At 36.1% G+C, this 17,487-nt stretch overlaps 1 protein-coding gene across 1 annotated transcript in view; it reads left to right on the forward strand.

Moving 5' to 3' along the window:
• Positions 1-17,487, forward strand: part of LOC115632768 (protein sprouty) — a 24,319-nt gene continuing 6,832 nt past the window's right edge. Inside the window, exons 1-2 of the mRNA XM_030530017.1 lie at positions 1-30; positions 666-1,301. The gene's annotated coding sequence lies outside the window, so the exon portion shown is untranslated. The remainder of the gene's footprint in view (positions 31-665; positions 1,302-17,487) is intronic.

Raw genomic sequence — 17,487 nt, forward strand, 5'->3', positions numbered from 1 at the left:
CGTGTAAGACAACTCGTCAACGTGCAGCGGGTACGCGACGATGTCGTTTGGTTTGTTCCACACACACCAAAAAATATACAAATAAAAAAAATTGTAAAATTTTTTTTTACCCTTTCAAACTTAACTAACAACAATAACGCACAATAATTAATATAATAAAAAAAGTTTAAACAATTCACAAAAGCCAAAACGAACGCGTGTTTTTTAAACCAAACGAATCAAAATCTGTGCTAAAGAGTAGTGTGTTGAAAAGTGTACGAATACAACAAAATTAAAAATCGAATTCCACACTATATATATATATATATATATATTTATATATGTATGTTTATGGCAAAAAATAAAATAAGGGAGAGAAATAAATTTCAAATTGAAAATTTATAAATTGCTTCCAATCATGTGCCTCTAAAAATGCAAATTGCGCAAAGAAAATCAACGTCTATTTAAAAGTCCAACAACAACAAGCACGACAAAAATATCAAGCGCGAAAAAAATACAAATAAAAATTCAAATACAAAACGTGTTGAGAAAAAATAAAACAGCAACAACAACAGCACAAATATATATATATATAAATATATATGCATGCATCAATACATATGTACGAGTATATATGTATGTATGTATATGAATTGCATAAAAATATTTTTTACTGTGGTGTGTAGCTGGCACAACAACAGCAACAACAACCAAACGAAACGTAGGCACGCACATACACACACACACACGCACACACACAACTGCAAAATAAAGTTGTGTGAGCGCTGCGCTGCCATTACCGTCGCTGCCTGCGCCAACGCCAAAGCCAACGTCGACGTCGTGTTGTGTTATTTAAATTTACTTTTGTGAATGAAATGCGAAAAAAAGCAAAGCGAAAAAATATTTTTTAATAAATGCTAAATAAATACAAGCTGCAAAATACAACGCGCTAAAAAGTCACTCACACACACATAAACACACACATACACGCGCATGTATGTTTGTCATAAGGTCGCGATATATAGAAATTGTCGATATGTATATACATATATCTATATGTATATGAGCGAGTAAAAATCAATTACTTAGAAAAGCAACTCCAAAAAGCGCGTGTGCCACAAAATCAAAATCAAAAAAAAAAAGAAGAGGAAAACGGTTTTTTGGGATTAGCCGACAAACACAACAGCAACAGCAACAGCAAAAGCAACAACAACATCCAGCACACAAACACATACACACATCGATTAATTGGATATTACAACAACAAAAGGATTAATGCATCTATAATCTGTATTGCGGCTGGATTGCTTTTGAAAATCAATGTAAGTCAACAATACTGGACATACATACTTGTAGTTTTTGTTGTTGTGCTGCAACCTTCGGGCAACAGGAAGTGCACAATTTGAAACACATACAAACAGAGATACACAGACACATCGACACATAGATACTTACAAGTAGATAGAAGCGCACAATTTCCATGTTAGCTGCATATTTTTCATTAATTTATGACAGCGTGACACAAAAATTACATACAACTGCTGTTGAAATATTTCCTATTATTTCCAATTAGACAGTTTAAGTGAACAGTGTTTAGATACTCGTATTGCTGTGCATGCCTAAATACCTATTTGGGGCTGAAATGAAATATTTATGAACGCAATAAAAATTGTACACTTCCTGTTAAAAGTTGCTCAAAAGAGAGCCTTTAGAATGTTAAGTTGAGAGATTTGGATGCCTTCTCAACTGAAAGATTTGAACACAGATTTTGAACGAAGCTTCAGAGTTTCGAATACATTTGAACATTTCACAAAAATGTCCATTTCCCATGAGAAGCCATTGAGGGAATTTCTCAAAAGAATGTTAACCAAAATATGGCCTTTAGTTACAATTTGCTTATGGGGGCGCTCTTAACTGATAGATTGGGGTGCTCACTTTGAATTTCCTTATAGTTTTAGAAAGACTTTCAAACTTTATGAACATTGAGAGAATTTCTCATAAGAGTGTTACCCAAAACTTAGCCTTTAATTCTTATTTGAGTAGAGTTTTCAACCGAAAGTTTTAGGGATTCCTATGTAATTTTAAAAGTTCTTGAAAATGTAAATTTTAAGCTAAATTTGAATGCTATGGCTAGCCTGGACAGCTAGAAACAACAGTTGTCGTAAGATGGGAACGTCTGCAGCAGCTTTGGCAACCCTGTCATCTGCTTCCTTCATATCGCACTTAGTTGAGCGATTAATTGAATAGCGAGAAAAACAAAAATTAGAACTTGTAACCATTTTAAAACATTTGTAAACTATCTATCTTTACTTAAGTGTAGTCTAAATCTAGAGCAGCTTGTTTTTTAAAGTCGGGTGATATGACAGTTATAGGAATTCATTTGTATACATTCAATTAGATAGGAGTATATTTTAGTGCTCTATAGCACTTTGATATCATTGGCAGACAGAAGCTGGGAGTCATTGCTTGATTTTGCAGTCCACCTGGAAAGTAGTAATATATATAGTAATATATAATATTATATATTGCTTATACATTGAAAAGCTCTCAAAATGTTTTTAAGAATTGTCCAGGTCCGCTTCTAACCCCCAACTGATGTTCAGGCATAAAGTTATGGTCCTCCACGACTAGCAACATCCCTCTATTTAGAAACTTAACTACATAGAAGAGCAGTATTTCCGCGTAGCTAAGAAGCATTCTATTTCCTTTAAAAATCAATGAGCATATCAGTTGCTGTATTGGCTTTGAAGTTGGCAATGCGAACAAAATCGAATCGCAACTAGACAGAGAGAGAGAGATGTTCAATTAACGCTAGAATTGGCCAAAAATAAACGCAATAACTGTCAAACAATAATAAATTGGCAACAGAAATAAACTGAGCAAAAAGTCAAAGCTAAAAACCAGAGCCAACTAGAAAACAATTTTAAAAATAAAACTAAAAATTGGGAATAAATCGCGCTTCTGCATAACTGACTGAATAAGTGACTGACTGGCTTTTTAGTTGTTTGTTTGTCCACAATCGTTTGGAGCGTCGAGACACAATCACAATCACACACATACAAGTACATGCACACACATACTACACACGTATGTGTATATGTACTATATATGTGTAGGCACTTATATTATTTACTTGTTTTGTTTGTCGATCGGCGTAGAGATAATGAACCAGAGGCCTACAATTTAGCTACAATTTAAAAATAAACGCGATCGAAACATAAAAAATAGACTGCTACTTGGTCAGTCGGTTAATAACAGTTTGTCCAAATTGTTTTTGCACTATTACGTACAATTATTTACACATATGATGCATATTGTGTTTATTATGTATGTATATTGCTTTTTTTATTGCTCAGCAGTTGTCGCTCGGTCGGCGTCGCTGCTCGTTTCATTGTTGCTCTCGCGCTGCTGATAACAATAATTTAAAAAAATAACACCATTATATAGCCGGTCGTCGAATAAACTTCATTCACTAAATCAGGCAGATGATCTCTATGTCTGCCACTGTATTTGCCATTTGCCTGCCTTTCTAATCAGTTTTTTGCTGTCGAAGCAAACCTTTGAACACCACTTATTTGTTGTTCCTATCAACGAATCAACAAATCTACAATTTATTTATAACTAATTCCCCAATGAGGTGCTTCAAATTTCAAGCTGTTCGAGTAAAACATATACTCGCACATATAACTGAACAATCACGTGCAGTGCCTACCATGAACAAACAGAAGAAGCAGCAACTACTTTTAGTTAAATAACAGAGCCGGTTCTAGACAAATTGCAGCCCCCCTGAAAGGTATTACGAATTGAGCCAAAAGCTATTAATAAAAAATCTTCATTTTACTTTTTAAATTCAATATTTTATTTGTTATTGATTTGCATGCATCCTTTTTTTTTTAATCATGTGTAACCAACATTGAAGTTCTATTGTAAGCTTGATGTGCCTAGTTCTTCGATGAATTATTGACTATCTTTTTAGAATTGTTGCTCTTTTAGTTGTCGAATTAAAGAGGCTCATACAGACAAACAAATCAAGAGATCTAAATAATTCTCATTTTCTTTGCAACAATTGTGTTTCGATTTCGACGCCCTTTTGGGCTCGCATAAGTCGGCCCTGTTCATTATCATTATTTTGTCGAACTGAGCATACAGGTAAAAACATAAGTGGTTATATTTATGATTTCGTCATCACTACTCTGACCGATTTGAGGCTCCGATCCCCGCTTCTCATGCTACTCATCGATAAGCATTCGACATGTGCATTGCGTTTTATATTCGTGTGCTTTTTTTGGGCTTTTGCTTTCTTTTTCACGCTGACACATGCTTAAAATATCGGCTAAAGGAAAAATAAAGAAAGAACGAACAAAAAAACTACACCAAATTGATAAACATACAAGCAGGCAGGCAGTCAGGCAGTCAGGCAGACCGACAGACGGTCAAATTCTTCGAGCACACGACGTAGAAATATTAAAAAAAAAAATCGTTTATTTACTTTTTGCCCGTTGTTAATTTTTTGAGGTAACGGAAACGCCTAACACACAGAAAGCCAGCCGTAGAATAAATAAAGAGGCGTAAAAACTTTTCAAGCGATAAGTCAAAGTGGATATGTTAACATTTGTTTTGATCGATGGTTTCTATGTTCCACATACGGCACCGGGACTAAGAAAGAATGTGCAGAGTTGAGAGCACATTGCTTTGATTTTTGGACCTTTGTGGTTGACTTATTTATACCACGAACGCATAGAAAAGATAAATTGTAACAACTTAGTCTATCTGTCTGAGGCCTATACTTCGAAAATCATTATGGTTACACGCATGATACTTGGTACTTGATACTTGTGAGTAATGCTCATTTCAAGCAATATATGAACTTTTGATTTTTGCAGAATACATGCATTTATACTTGTATGTTATAGCCATTTGTCTGTCCATCTGAACGCCAATACTTCGTTAACCATTATAGTTAAACGTCCGAAACGTGGCATGTGGGTTCTGCTCATTTCTATGCATAACAAGTTTATGTTTTTTCTTATCTCAACCAATATTTGAACTTTAGATTTGATTCAGAATACATGCATGTATATATTTATATGCTAACAATACTTGCATATTTTATTTATTTATTTATCTTTTCTGCGCCACGTTTTATGTCATAGACTAAAAATACAACAGAACGGCATGATATTCATTCAGAAAAAGCGATCTCATATGAATACATATGTACAAATATTTAGATTCATATATGTATACATACATAGAGGCTATGTACATATGTATGTGTGGTGAGCGCAGCATTGATGGAAATTCAGAAAGCCAAATGTTTTGGCCTAGGCTATATGAGTTGCAAATGAATAAATAAACGAAATGCTTAATTTTTATTAGCTAAATAAAATGCCAACAAGCTGGCTAGTAAGCGAGAAGAACAACAACAACAATAATGCAAACAGAGAGCCAAAGTGCTTGGCAAAATCATTTCTATTCTTTCATTATTTTTTATTATCATTTATTCCTAAATCTACAATGACGTTGATGACGCAGAATGTGGCAAGGGGACAACACACAGAACATACGTAAATTCTGATTTCAAATGGGTTTAAAATATGCACCAAACACACACACACACACACACATATACATACATAAACACATATACAAACATAAATAAACACATGTACATACGTAAGTACGTGTTTGTATCGTATTTTTTGAAAATCAGAGGAAATACATTGTGCTGCATATTAAAATAGCGAGCGATTTGTAAATGCAACTAAATTAAATAAATGCACAATACATGCCGCAAATGATTGCGCATGCATCGAAATGATAATATCAACATGCCATTCAAATGAATGTAATTGCTTTAATAACATTAAAAATGCATTAATAAGTATATAAATGCACTTATTGAATAGAAAGAGCATTCAATAGAGTTTATAGTAAATGTTACCTCGAAGTTATAAGTCGTTTGTAGAAGCTTGAAGATTGTTTTAAGCATCTTCTCAGCAATGTTTAAAGAAATAGAAAGTAGTTCTATGTAACATCTATATTCCAGCATAGCATTGAAATGAAAATGAAAATCTTTCCTAAAAACACGCGTTTTCGGTATTATTATATTAATGTTCTGTTTACTTCCGATGCAATAATTAATATGACTGATATGTAAATAAACTGTTAGCCTTTTCGTATAGACATTCAATTTGTGGGCCAAAGAACAAATATCAATGGGCAATTACTATGCAAAGACGAAAGATCGATGTTTGAAGATCGTTATGCTATGAAGCAAGGGCCAAAATTAGTGTTCGTGGAACTGATCAGTTGTAGTCGAAATATAATATTTAAGCCATGCTAAGTAATCTTACTAATGTTACTATTTGTTTAATAGATTTTATTTATTTGTGCCACAATCAAAAAGTAATCTCTAAAGATCACTTTTCAACGATCAAATTAGGCAATTAATTGGTAGCTTCATGAGTCATTGTTGGAAATATCCACGACGAATTCTAGATCGATATGCTTTATAATGCAGGCCACAATAAGTGATCGCAGCATCAAATCTAATATCTAAAGATCACTCTTTTCAAAGCTCCAAAGCTCTTCCATTAATTAAACTCTTTACTGAGCAGTAAGATTTGAACTTTCGATCTCTTCGACGGCTTCGGCCATATCTATAGTGTGAAATGTTCGCAATGATGAACAAAATTCTCTCTTTTCAGCCACTTTGCGCAAACAGTTCTTTTGGCCCAATATTGTTGTTGTTGTTGTTGCCTGGTTTATTTTTAAAAATTATAATTTTCAAAAATAAAATCTTGCGACGACAAAAATAATGAAAATCACATGTTTGCTTGCGGCATAAAATGCTTTTTGGTATATTTTTTTTCCTGTCTTATACATTATTTTCTGTTGTTGTTGTTGTTGTTTTTTTTTGTTTTTCTGCTTTTGTCGTCGTTGGCTGTCATTTTGGCGTTTTCGCTTTGCTGGCAACCAAAAAGCCGCAGAAGCCAGCGCTTTCGTCAAAGCGGCCAGCATATACATGCATACCTACATACATACATACATACATACTTACATACATACATATATATATACAGTATATATATATACTAATATATATGTATATACTAGTATATGTATGTGTGTAGGTTCGCGCGCTACGTCGTTGCATAGGCCCTATATGTGAGTATTATTTTGTAGCTGTAACTTAAAGTTTGTCGTCGCCGACAACAACAACAACCACAACAACAAGAACCGCAACCACACATCGAGCGTTCTCATTGAAGCGTGCGGCACTCGGCCACCACCTCCCTCCCCCCTGCCGGCCCCTACACACTATGCTTTATTCTTCAGTAAATGTCACATGCGTGAAATTTTGCTCGACTTGTTGCTGTTGCTGTTGTTGTTGTTGTTGCTCATTTATTTTTAGCACAATTTTTACAACAATTTTTGATTTTGTTTTTATGAGCATTTTTATTTTGGCGCTGGCTATGTTTATTTAGTTTATTCTGAGCCGTTGTTTCAATTATGTCGTCGTCGTTTGTTATTGTTGTTGTTGCTGCTGCTGTTGTTGGTTTTCCTTTCTTTCAGTTTTGTGTGCCATATATATTTTTTTGTATGCACATTACATTTTGGTAACCATTTGTTGTTGCTTGTGTAAATACTATTTATAGTTAGCGAATGCAATTAATTTGCTGTCATTTCGAGTTCATTTTTTCCCCCTCCTCCCCCTGTGTTCATCCTTCCTTCTAACTGTCCAATTCCTAAAAGCACAAGCAAGTAAACTACAAAGTAGAATACACGACCAATTTTATTCATCAAATTAATTGAGCTGGATAGCTTATAGAGCAGGCTAGAAAGCTTTGCTATGCATTTTCAGAGGCAGAAAAGTAAAACAAAATCGGAAGTGGAGGGAAAAATAATCGGAATATAATAATCTAGAAGTGAGCACACAACTAAAAACCATTCTTCAAGTTTAAAGCAGTTTTAAGGCCAATATCGGCATCTAAAATCTCGCAGTCTATTATGACTTTTTTATCACTTTGATGTCAGAAGGAACAATAATGGTTAGAGGAATCAGCTTTTGTAAAATAAACAAATACTATTTTTGCTGAAATTGAAGTTTCTCCTCACCACCAGTAGATTGCTCACTTGGTGGAATGGGCAAATAATTTGCACATAAACTTTCTAGGATCCCACAAGAGTAATTCTCTCTCTCTCTCTCTGGTTCCACAAAAGTAACCCTCAGCAATTCGAATGTGAAAAAGCGATACAAAACTTCTCTTGGGTCAGAAATGAATTTTCAGTTCGATTTGGCCTTTGTGTGCAGATAATTTGCCTGTATGACCACCGCTATAGTTATATTTATATAAATAAATATCTGGATGTTTGTGGCAGCTAGTCATACACCTCCGGGATTCTCTTTATCTATTTTGCTTAAGTTTTGTTTTTTTGCGTTGTTTTTCAACACTGAAATACTGTAGCCTTCGAACTATAGATTGGAATTTGATAATGTTCGCTTTTATAGCTTTCCAACGCATCGTTATTGAGCCCACCCATGAGCAAAACGATTCGAATGGAAGTTCGTTTAGTGAAGATATTGCATTTAATTTGTTAAGAATCGTCGCACTTGTGAAATGGATTTGAATGGAATGGCCATCTATATAGTATTTTAATCGGCCAGCTCAGAGAGACGTACAGAGTTCGCATACAAAATGCTCATTTATCGAGCGTCTTAGCAAATTGCTTTGATAATATGTACATACATATCTATGTATACTACACACAAGCCCAAGTGTACATATAGTATATATAGCCAACGTCGGCATATACTATGTAGTTGGCACCTTTTGATATATGGATTTACGTGCACATACATCTATATGCTTAGAATGTCGTCAATGAATGGCTGACGATGTTGCGGAGAAAGAAAATGATGACGTTGCTGGCCAAGTACCATAGAAATAAATGAGCAAACAAAATATAGCCACTAAGTATATATACATGTTGCGGTTGTTGTTGTTGTTTTTCTCTATTCCTATAATGCAATTGCAGCGTGAACTTTGACACTCTGGCAAAGTTCTTGGCCCTTGACAACTTTTTTCATACTACGAGTATATTTTTATCTTTACTCTTGCCATCAAAAGGTCACTGCAACTCAATTCAAAAGTGTCATACAAATGTACACTCAACCCCTCCACCCCACCACCCCTTCTCCCCCTTGCTTGGATGCAGGAACTTAGTGAAAGCGAGCAGAAAACTGGATAGAAATGCTTTTGGCGTTAATAGCGATAGGCAAGCGAGCAGCACTAAGTGTTGTTTGTTGGCCAAAAAAAAAAAACTGCAAGTAATATCTATGGAAGGAGAGGGATATGCACTCAAAGAAATAAAAGAGGTACTAGAAAACATCAAAGCAAGTCTAAAGTAAAGCCATGTGTGTTTGGAATTAGCATTTTGTCAACATTGTGGCCAACTACTGATCATAGTTTTCCATAGAAATATTTGTAGTACGCAATTAGAGATTCAATATTTACAATACACGTGCATATAATAATAGTCTATAAGATCCGTGACTGACTTATGAGCTAGGATGCTGCGCACACATTTCCTGGGAAATTCAAACTCCAAAGGGGGGAAAAGCACTGCAACGATTGTTTGAAATTTCTGCATTTCCTTGAGAAAAACGGGCTTTACAACGATTTTATAAGCGCAATCTGCACTTTTCAATCTTTATCAGAATATTTTGCTTTATGGTTACATTTCTGGAAAATTTGATTGAATATACCAAAATTTATAGTAAATCGATGCCTGGAATGAGTGTATTGTCCCATTTAGTGCACGGTCCATTTAAGAGTCCTGAGTTATTTTTAAAAGCTGGCAAACTTTTAGGTCTTCTTTATTTTTAAAAAATGAACTATAACAATGTTTTTAAATAAAAAAAAACTTAACATACGAGTTTGTTGAGCCATTTACTAATATTTGTAGCAATAGACATTAATTCATTCGACTGCTCGATTATGGATTATGGATTGAAAAGTAAGAAGTTAATGCTTTTGCATTGGGAATCTAAACTGTATTATATAAACTAACAATTTGTCATACCTCCCCATCTATAAGCAGTAATATAAGGAATGGTGATATAAGCAAGTAATGGAAGCAAACATCTATTTTAAGGACCTTCGTCTATTTAACTTCACAGCTATACATTGAGGCACTTTCTAGGAAATTCAACCCATTTTCATCAGAGTGTAGTTGCAGTTGTGTGCGGCTGGGTGGGTGTACGTGGGTCGGGGGGCGTCGGATGGGGCGGTATCATTTGAACGTGGGCGTCGGACTTTTTATGCCGCTTGCCGCGCATATCGTTTTGTCGTGTGGCCGGGCCGGGCCGGGCCTGCTCTGCTGTTATGTTGTGGGGGCGTTGTTCCGGTGGGCGTGTAAATGTGTCTCTCTATCCCTGTGGGTGTATGTGTGTGTGTGTGTGTGTGTTTGTGTTTGCGTAGGTGACCTCAAGCAAGTTTAGGACAGTCTCTTAAACAGTCTCTCGCCAGCAGCGAGCAAGGAAAATGGAACCCACGCAGCTTTTGGCGGCGGGTGCGAACATGTGGGCGTGTTGAAGTGTGTGTGAGTGTGCGGGTGTGTGTGTGTGTGTGTGTGTGTAAGCAAGCTTGGTAACAAAATCATAGCCTGACTATGTATGGAAGTAAATAAAAATTGAATGCAGACACTTTAAGCGTTGTACGATGCTTTTATCTATCTATCTATAAGATACCTAGTGGGTGGCCACACTTCCGTGCGTTTGCCTTCATTCTTTTATCTGCACTGCTCTGTTGCTCTCGCCTCTTACATTTTGGCAAATGCGACTAAAAATAGACGCCGCCACACAAAACCAAATAGGTGGGCGGTCGGTCGGTCGGGGGGCCAATCTACTCGCAAGCAAAGAAAGGCAGGCAAGGACAGACAGGCAGACCCCCAAGTTAAACAGTCGAGTGTGTGTAGGTGTGTGTGTGTGTGTGTGTGTGTGTAGGTGTGTGCACAAAAGCTGCGTCAAGTCACGCACTCGGCATCTTCTGCGCCTGGGCCTATGCTTTAGAATACTTACGAAACAGAAAAAGAGACTTTTGGCCTGTCTGTGTGCGCCTACACTTGTCGCTATAAATGTTATCGTTGTTTTTGTTGTTGTTATTGTTGTTGTTGCTCAAGTTAAGGCGGGTCAGGTTGTTAACATTGTGGAACCAACGCCTGCTTTTCGGGTGTAGACACAATAGGCTGGTCCTTCTATTGAACTGTGCTTACAAAAATACTGGCATCTAAAGAAAGCATATAAATATTACTAATCATACGCCATTAGAGCTTTTAATATTATCTACATACTTCACTTTTTTCCTCTTTATTCAACAATTATCTTTTAATACAAAAATAAATGTTTTATTGGAGGAACTTTGTTATCTAGCTCTGAATCCAGGCTTGCAAGATGATAATTACATTATATATTTAAAATAAAGAGCAGGTTCAATATAAAAGAATTCACGACTCTACTTTAAAGGAACTTCTTTGAAATTCTAACCATAGTTTTGACAAAAATTATTAGCTATAATACTTACAGTGTTTTTACGAGAATCTCGAGGGGCATTTCCTGCACGGGAAAGGAAAAATGCTCAAAGCCTCTGTTAGTTAAGCATTTTATTATTATTCAAGCCCTTAGCCCTTTGCAAAAAAAAGGACCAGCTTAATGGACGGGCCAAGCAAGCCAAAAATATTGTTGTTGTTGTTATATTATGGCTTCTATAAATAGAATCATCATGCTGGCTGTTGCTATGTACATATGTATGTATAGTACTATATGTATGTATTCATATATCTGAACATATATATATATGGAAGTCAGCACGTCGTGCTGTCTGTCTGGCCCGTCAGCTAGCCTTGTGTGTCCCATTGACGTCATCAACAGCATGTCATGAATTTTTGGGGTACATTTTTTTGCAGCTTTGATTATTGTCCCACACACACACACACACACACACACACACACAATCGAACAGCTGCTGCCGCAGTCAGCGTTGGCAGCAACGTCGCTGCCAGCATTGCTTGGCGAAGCGTGTGGGCGTTTGTCAGGAGTGTGAGCTGAGTTTTTTGGGGGAATGGTAAATAACGTAAATTAGTTATGGCCGAAATGAGAGTTACATACAAACAAATATTTAGTATCCATGACTCTATTAGTCGTGCTCTTGTTGTTGTTGTTGTTGTTGGCAATGAATTTTGTTCGGACCAGGCTCAGTAAAGCAAGCAATCATACTGTCAGTCATTCACTTAGACAGTCTGCCCTTTGCTGTTGCTGTTGTTGCTTGCCCTATTCAAGAATGAAGCAACAACAACAACAACGAAAACTGTAAAGCCGAACAAAAAATATTTCACAATGAAACAGAAAACATCTGTTGGATGCATTTTTGTTATACACACACACACACACACACACACTTATATATACATACATACATATGAGAGTAGTTCTGCTGCTTCTTCTTTTTCTTCCTTTTGATATTTTAAGGCAACAAAAGGTGTGCAACAACAACAATGAGGCAGCACTTAGGCAAAACAATAACAGCAACAACAACAACAACAACAAATGCAACACATGTTGCAGCTTCCTTTTTGGCTGCCACTTAACTGCAACTCACTTTTTGTCATTACAACAAAAACAACAACAACAACAGTGACTGAGTTACCAAAAATACTCAAAAATGAAAAAAGCAGATGAAAAGATTTTCTACCTGTGCCTCGTCGCTTGTTTTGATAGCAGCAGCGGCAGCGGCAGCAGCAACAACAACAACCAACTGCCATAGAGATCTACCTACTTACTCACACATACACAGCTATCCACACGTATCCAGCTGACGCACAGCGTGTGTGTGTGTGTGTGTGTGTCTAGAAAATTGTAAGCAACAAACGCAGAGACAATCAGCACAGAAAATCTTAAGGTCGATCACTTGTAGTTTATGGGCTTCTTTTTCTGCTGCTGCTGCTGCTGCTTCTTCTTTTTCCTCTGCAGCAGCAGCAACAGCAGCACTCGGTTTCCAGTTTTATGCCCGTTGATGTTCACTCTTCGTCTTCTTCTTCTACTGCTGCTGCCGCTGCTTGTTGTAGTTGCTGTTGTTGTTGCCGTTGTCCCGCTCATTTGTTGGTGATTTGATCTTTTGCTGCTGCTGCTGCTGCTCTTGCTGCTGTTGTTGTTGTTGTTGTTGTAGCAAACAGAGCCAGTTAGCCTCAATGATTTTCTATATAGAAAAGAAGAAGAAGAAGAAAAAAAAAACCGAGTAAAGGAGGCAACACACAGCAATGAACATCATTATCATAATTATCATTGAGAAGAGCAGCAGCCAAGCAGGGTCAGAGTCTAAATTTCTTCTTGTCTCGAAGAAGTATCGTTGACTGAGAGCCAGCCAGCCAGCCAGCCAGCCCTACGTTTTCATTAACACATGCGCGCATGCGTGAGCTCCCATGTGTCTCTGTGTGTGTGTGTGTGTGTGTGTGTGCTTGCCACATGTGCTGCTCATTTGCTGCTTTGAAAACTATTAGTTTGCCCTTTACTCTCTAGCAGCATCCACAACATATGGTCGATTCTTCCTCCACTGCTCTTCGCTTTGGGCATTTAAATAGTTTAATGATCTGTGCATGCTGCTGTTCTCCCTCTCACCCTCCCTCTCTCCCTCTCTCTCTCTGTCCCTGATCAGCAGCAATCGAGCGCTGGGACTTTAGCAACTGCGTTGCCAATGCGTCCAAGACCGCCTGCAGTCATTAGCGTTTCCTGTCTAGGTTTTTCATCTGTCGTTTCTGAATGTGTGTAATGGCGTGTTTGCGTGTGTGTGTGTGCGTGAGTGTGTGTGTGTGTGCGTGAGTGTGTGCTGAATGCGTGCTGAGCATATCCGCACATATTTTTAGCAGTTGTCTGTCAGAGGCAGGGCATGACAATTTTCAGATCCTCGCACAGAAAGCATTTCAGAGTCCATATATAGGGAGCATCCTGTTATGGCGCTGCCCTTAGACAGCTCTTAGCATGATCGTATTTTTCTCAAAGCTTAGAAGCTACTCATTTCCTGAAACCATTTCTAAGAGCTCCACTACTAAATATTCGCAGCGAAAGTAAAGACAATTTTTCGAAACTCTATTAAGACAATGCTATAAAAACCAGTTCAGTTATATATTTGCAAAATTGTAGAAGTTAATAATCTCCGAAATTTCTGACCAGACCGATAAGTCGATCTTCTAAATGAATTGATCAGAAATACGCCAACTTCTAGAAACATCACGTTCTATTCACATATACTTAGTATACCAATATATTTCAATTGTACTTATATATCTAATGCATTTATTTCTAACATAAATATGATGCCCGATTTCTGTTGATGTTTCGCAATAAAGTTCATTTGATTAGTTTGCTGCTTTTCCCTGAAACTATAAACATTTTAATTACGCCCCCTTTTTTGATAATGAAATATATAATCAAATATATGGAATACAGTAATACAATACATATTTGTATTCTGCTCTTTTGTTCATTTTGAAGAGCTGCCATCAAAAAGTTTAAAAAAAGAACAAATTAAATTGTCGGACTTGATGGCAACGTATTGTGTCGTCATTGCTGACAGAAAGAGGCATGCGAATTAAAATATAATACAAATTATGAATATCTACCACGAAATCCAAAAGATCAGCATTATTGAAAACAAAAGTGAAACAAGAGCTGAGCAACGGGTGCGGAACGGGCGCGGTGGAATACCCTTTGCACGAAACAGAAACGAAAAAGCCATTAAAGGCATTTAAATTTTCATATAATTGATCGATTGATCATCTCTTAAGCATGTCAAATTGCTCAAGCTTCTTACCTTGATAACCATTTATTTTTAGCACAAAACATGCCTACAAATCAAGTTGAACAATTTTGAAAGAGATGTATAGAAAAGCCCTTCATTTATTACCCAATTAAGGTGTTAGGAATAGTAGGTAGAAATTTATTGTTTGGTTCTAGATCCCTCATTAGACCACCTCTTCAATGATTTGTCATGCTTAACCGTTGTTGAATGGAAAAAAATAGCTTTATATGTAAATAAATTTTACGTTAGCAACAAATTGGTGAAACGTGTCTGTAGACCACAAATCATGATAATATAAGCATATTTATGTATGCGAGCAGCTAGACCCAATTGCAATTTTTGCCAGCAATGTAATAATTATTATTTGTATAAATAATATTTTAATGAAGTATTTTGTAACAGCAACTTAGTTTGCACAAATTTTGGAGCAATACTTTTACTTGTCTTTGGCTCTTATAGTGTTTGATATGAAGACGCTCATATAGACTGACAAACAAATGTACTAGAGTTATCAAATAATTTATATTATTAAGTCTCATTTAGAGGACAACCAATCTAAAATTATTTTAAAGAATACTTTCGCCAAGTTGGGTGTGTTTGGCTCTTATAGTGTTTGATATGAAGACGTTCATACAGACAGACAAACGAATGGATTTACGAATGTTGCTAATTCTTTTGTATTGTTAACGTTTCTTCTTTTTCAAATTATTGCAATCATTTTAATTAATTAATTGGCATTATGTGTGTTATTGTGTCGATAAGCATTGCTGTGTTTTGGTAGCCCATGCCTCTTTGTTTGTCAACTTATTTAAAAACCTGTTTAGCATTCTTGGCCATTGGTTTATTTATAAAATGCTTCATTTGCGTATTCAGACTCAAAATAATTTCGCTTAAATCGCAACTGGCAGTGACACTTGTTTGTGCAAACATACAAACAAGCCGCCAACAAACACAGAAAGAGGCGCAAACTACAACAACAACAACAACAGCAGCAACCATATTGTCTCGTTCATTCGGTCGATCGGTCGGTTGGATGGCCGTTTGGTCGGCCGCTTGGTCGGTTGAATGAATTAGCCCGTCGACTTGTTTGGCTGCTTGACGTCGTCTTTTATTTTTTGTCGCCTTCGTTTTTGTCGTCGCACTTATTAATGAAAACGTTTCAAATGGCACATTTCATTTTGTGCACAATTGAATGAATCCAACGGCCACAGCAACAACAACAACAGCAGCAGCAACAACAACAGCAGCAGCAACAACAGTGTTGAAAATACACAGATACTTGAATTAAAAAATAAAAAAAAAGTTGGCAGCACTTCACGTTCCAAGGTCAAAGTTTGCGGTGCGGCACACAAAGATGAACAACAAATACAAAAGGCAGGGAAAAAATGAAATTCTAGCGCAATTAAAAATAAGAAATCTTTTTAAATTACGCGTCTTTCTGTTACTTTTTTTTGGTTGTTGTCGTCGTGGTTTTTTTCCCTGCTAATGTATTCAATTAATTTAAGAATGAAAACAAAATCTATAGCGATTTTTCTTTTAAATTCTGTTTCACTTGTTTCTCCTCACATGTTTAGGTAGTGCCACTAGAGTTATTGTTAGTGCAAAATGAACATCGATTTAAGGCATCAAATTGTGTCCATGGGTCCTTTAAAGTGAAGTTCTATAATAAAAATGAAAACATTTGTGGATGTTTAGAGTAAACCAAAAATTGGTCGATTGATCAATCGCTAGTTTGTAAATCAATGTTTATTCACATCACATCACTAAACCGAACTAAACTATACCTGGAACTACACTAACGAAACATTTCTCGATGGAATTTAATGGTGTTGTTTTTGTAGGGATATTCAAGAGTCCTCGATTGATTTACATGGAAGATTGTTATTTGTTAGAATCGAAAACAATCTGTTGCTTCGATGTGTCGATGTCTGTTCACATCAATAATTGCGGCACTGGTCTTATAATTTTTGAGCGCGTGCTGATTTTATTCTAATTTTGTTCCTAATTTATTACTGTTTTCCTAACATACATATATGTTAGTAGTATGTATGTATATGTGTGTAGTTGTTGTTGTTTTTTCATTCGTTCCATCAATGAGTTTTGCTTTCCACAGGAAAATATAAATAAATACAAAGAAAAGAAACTATTTAGAAATCAAATGAAATAGCAGCAGGCAAGTTTCCGGCATATGCTTGGAAATTTTTAATTTATTATAACAAATACTTTTTGAAAATAGCGCTATTTTTAATAGATGTGCCAACACGCGTAAGAAAATTCACCCCGAAATGGGGTCAGTTGCTTAATTTCATATTTTAAGTTATCATTGTTATATATTTGCAAAATCTATATAAAACAAATGAAGAGTGTACAACTTATGATTGTTTATTCAACATTATTAAATGTAATGTACGTTTTTTGTTTACCATTCAGCAACATTCGTTAATTTGTTTATCTGTTTGAACGTCTGGATATCGAATACCATAAGAGCCAACGATGCCAAAGTTGGTAGAAGTATTCCCCTTAAGTTTGTAATAAAATTGGTTTATAAAGCAGCATATCAGAATAGCGTTCATTTATTTTTCTTTCCACTGCCATCTTCTTAAACCAAGACACTAATGTGCTTAGACAAATTCGTTTTCTTGGAATGAAA

Source organism: Scaptodrosophila lebanonensis, unplaced genomic scaffold, assembly GCF_003285725.1.
Source record: "Scaptodrosophila lebanonensis strain 11010-0011.00,11010-0021.00 unplaced genomic scaffold, SlebRS2 tig00001415-arrow-pilon, whole genome shotgun sequence".
In the NCBI taxonomy this organism is placed as follows: Eukaryota; Metazoa; Arthropoda; class Insecta; order Diptera; family Drosophilidae; genus Scaptodrosophila; species Scaptodrosophila lebanonensis.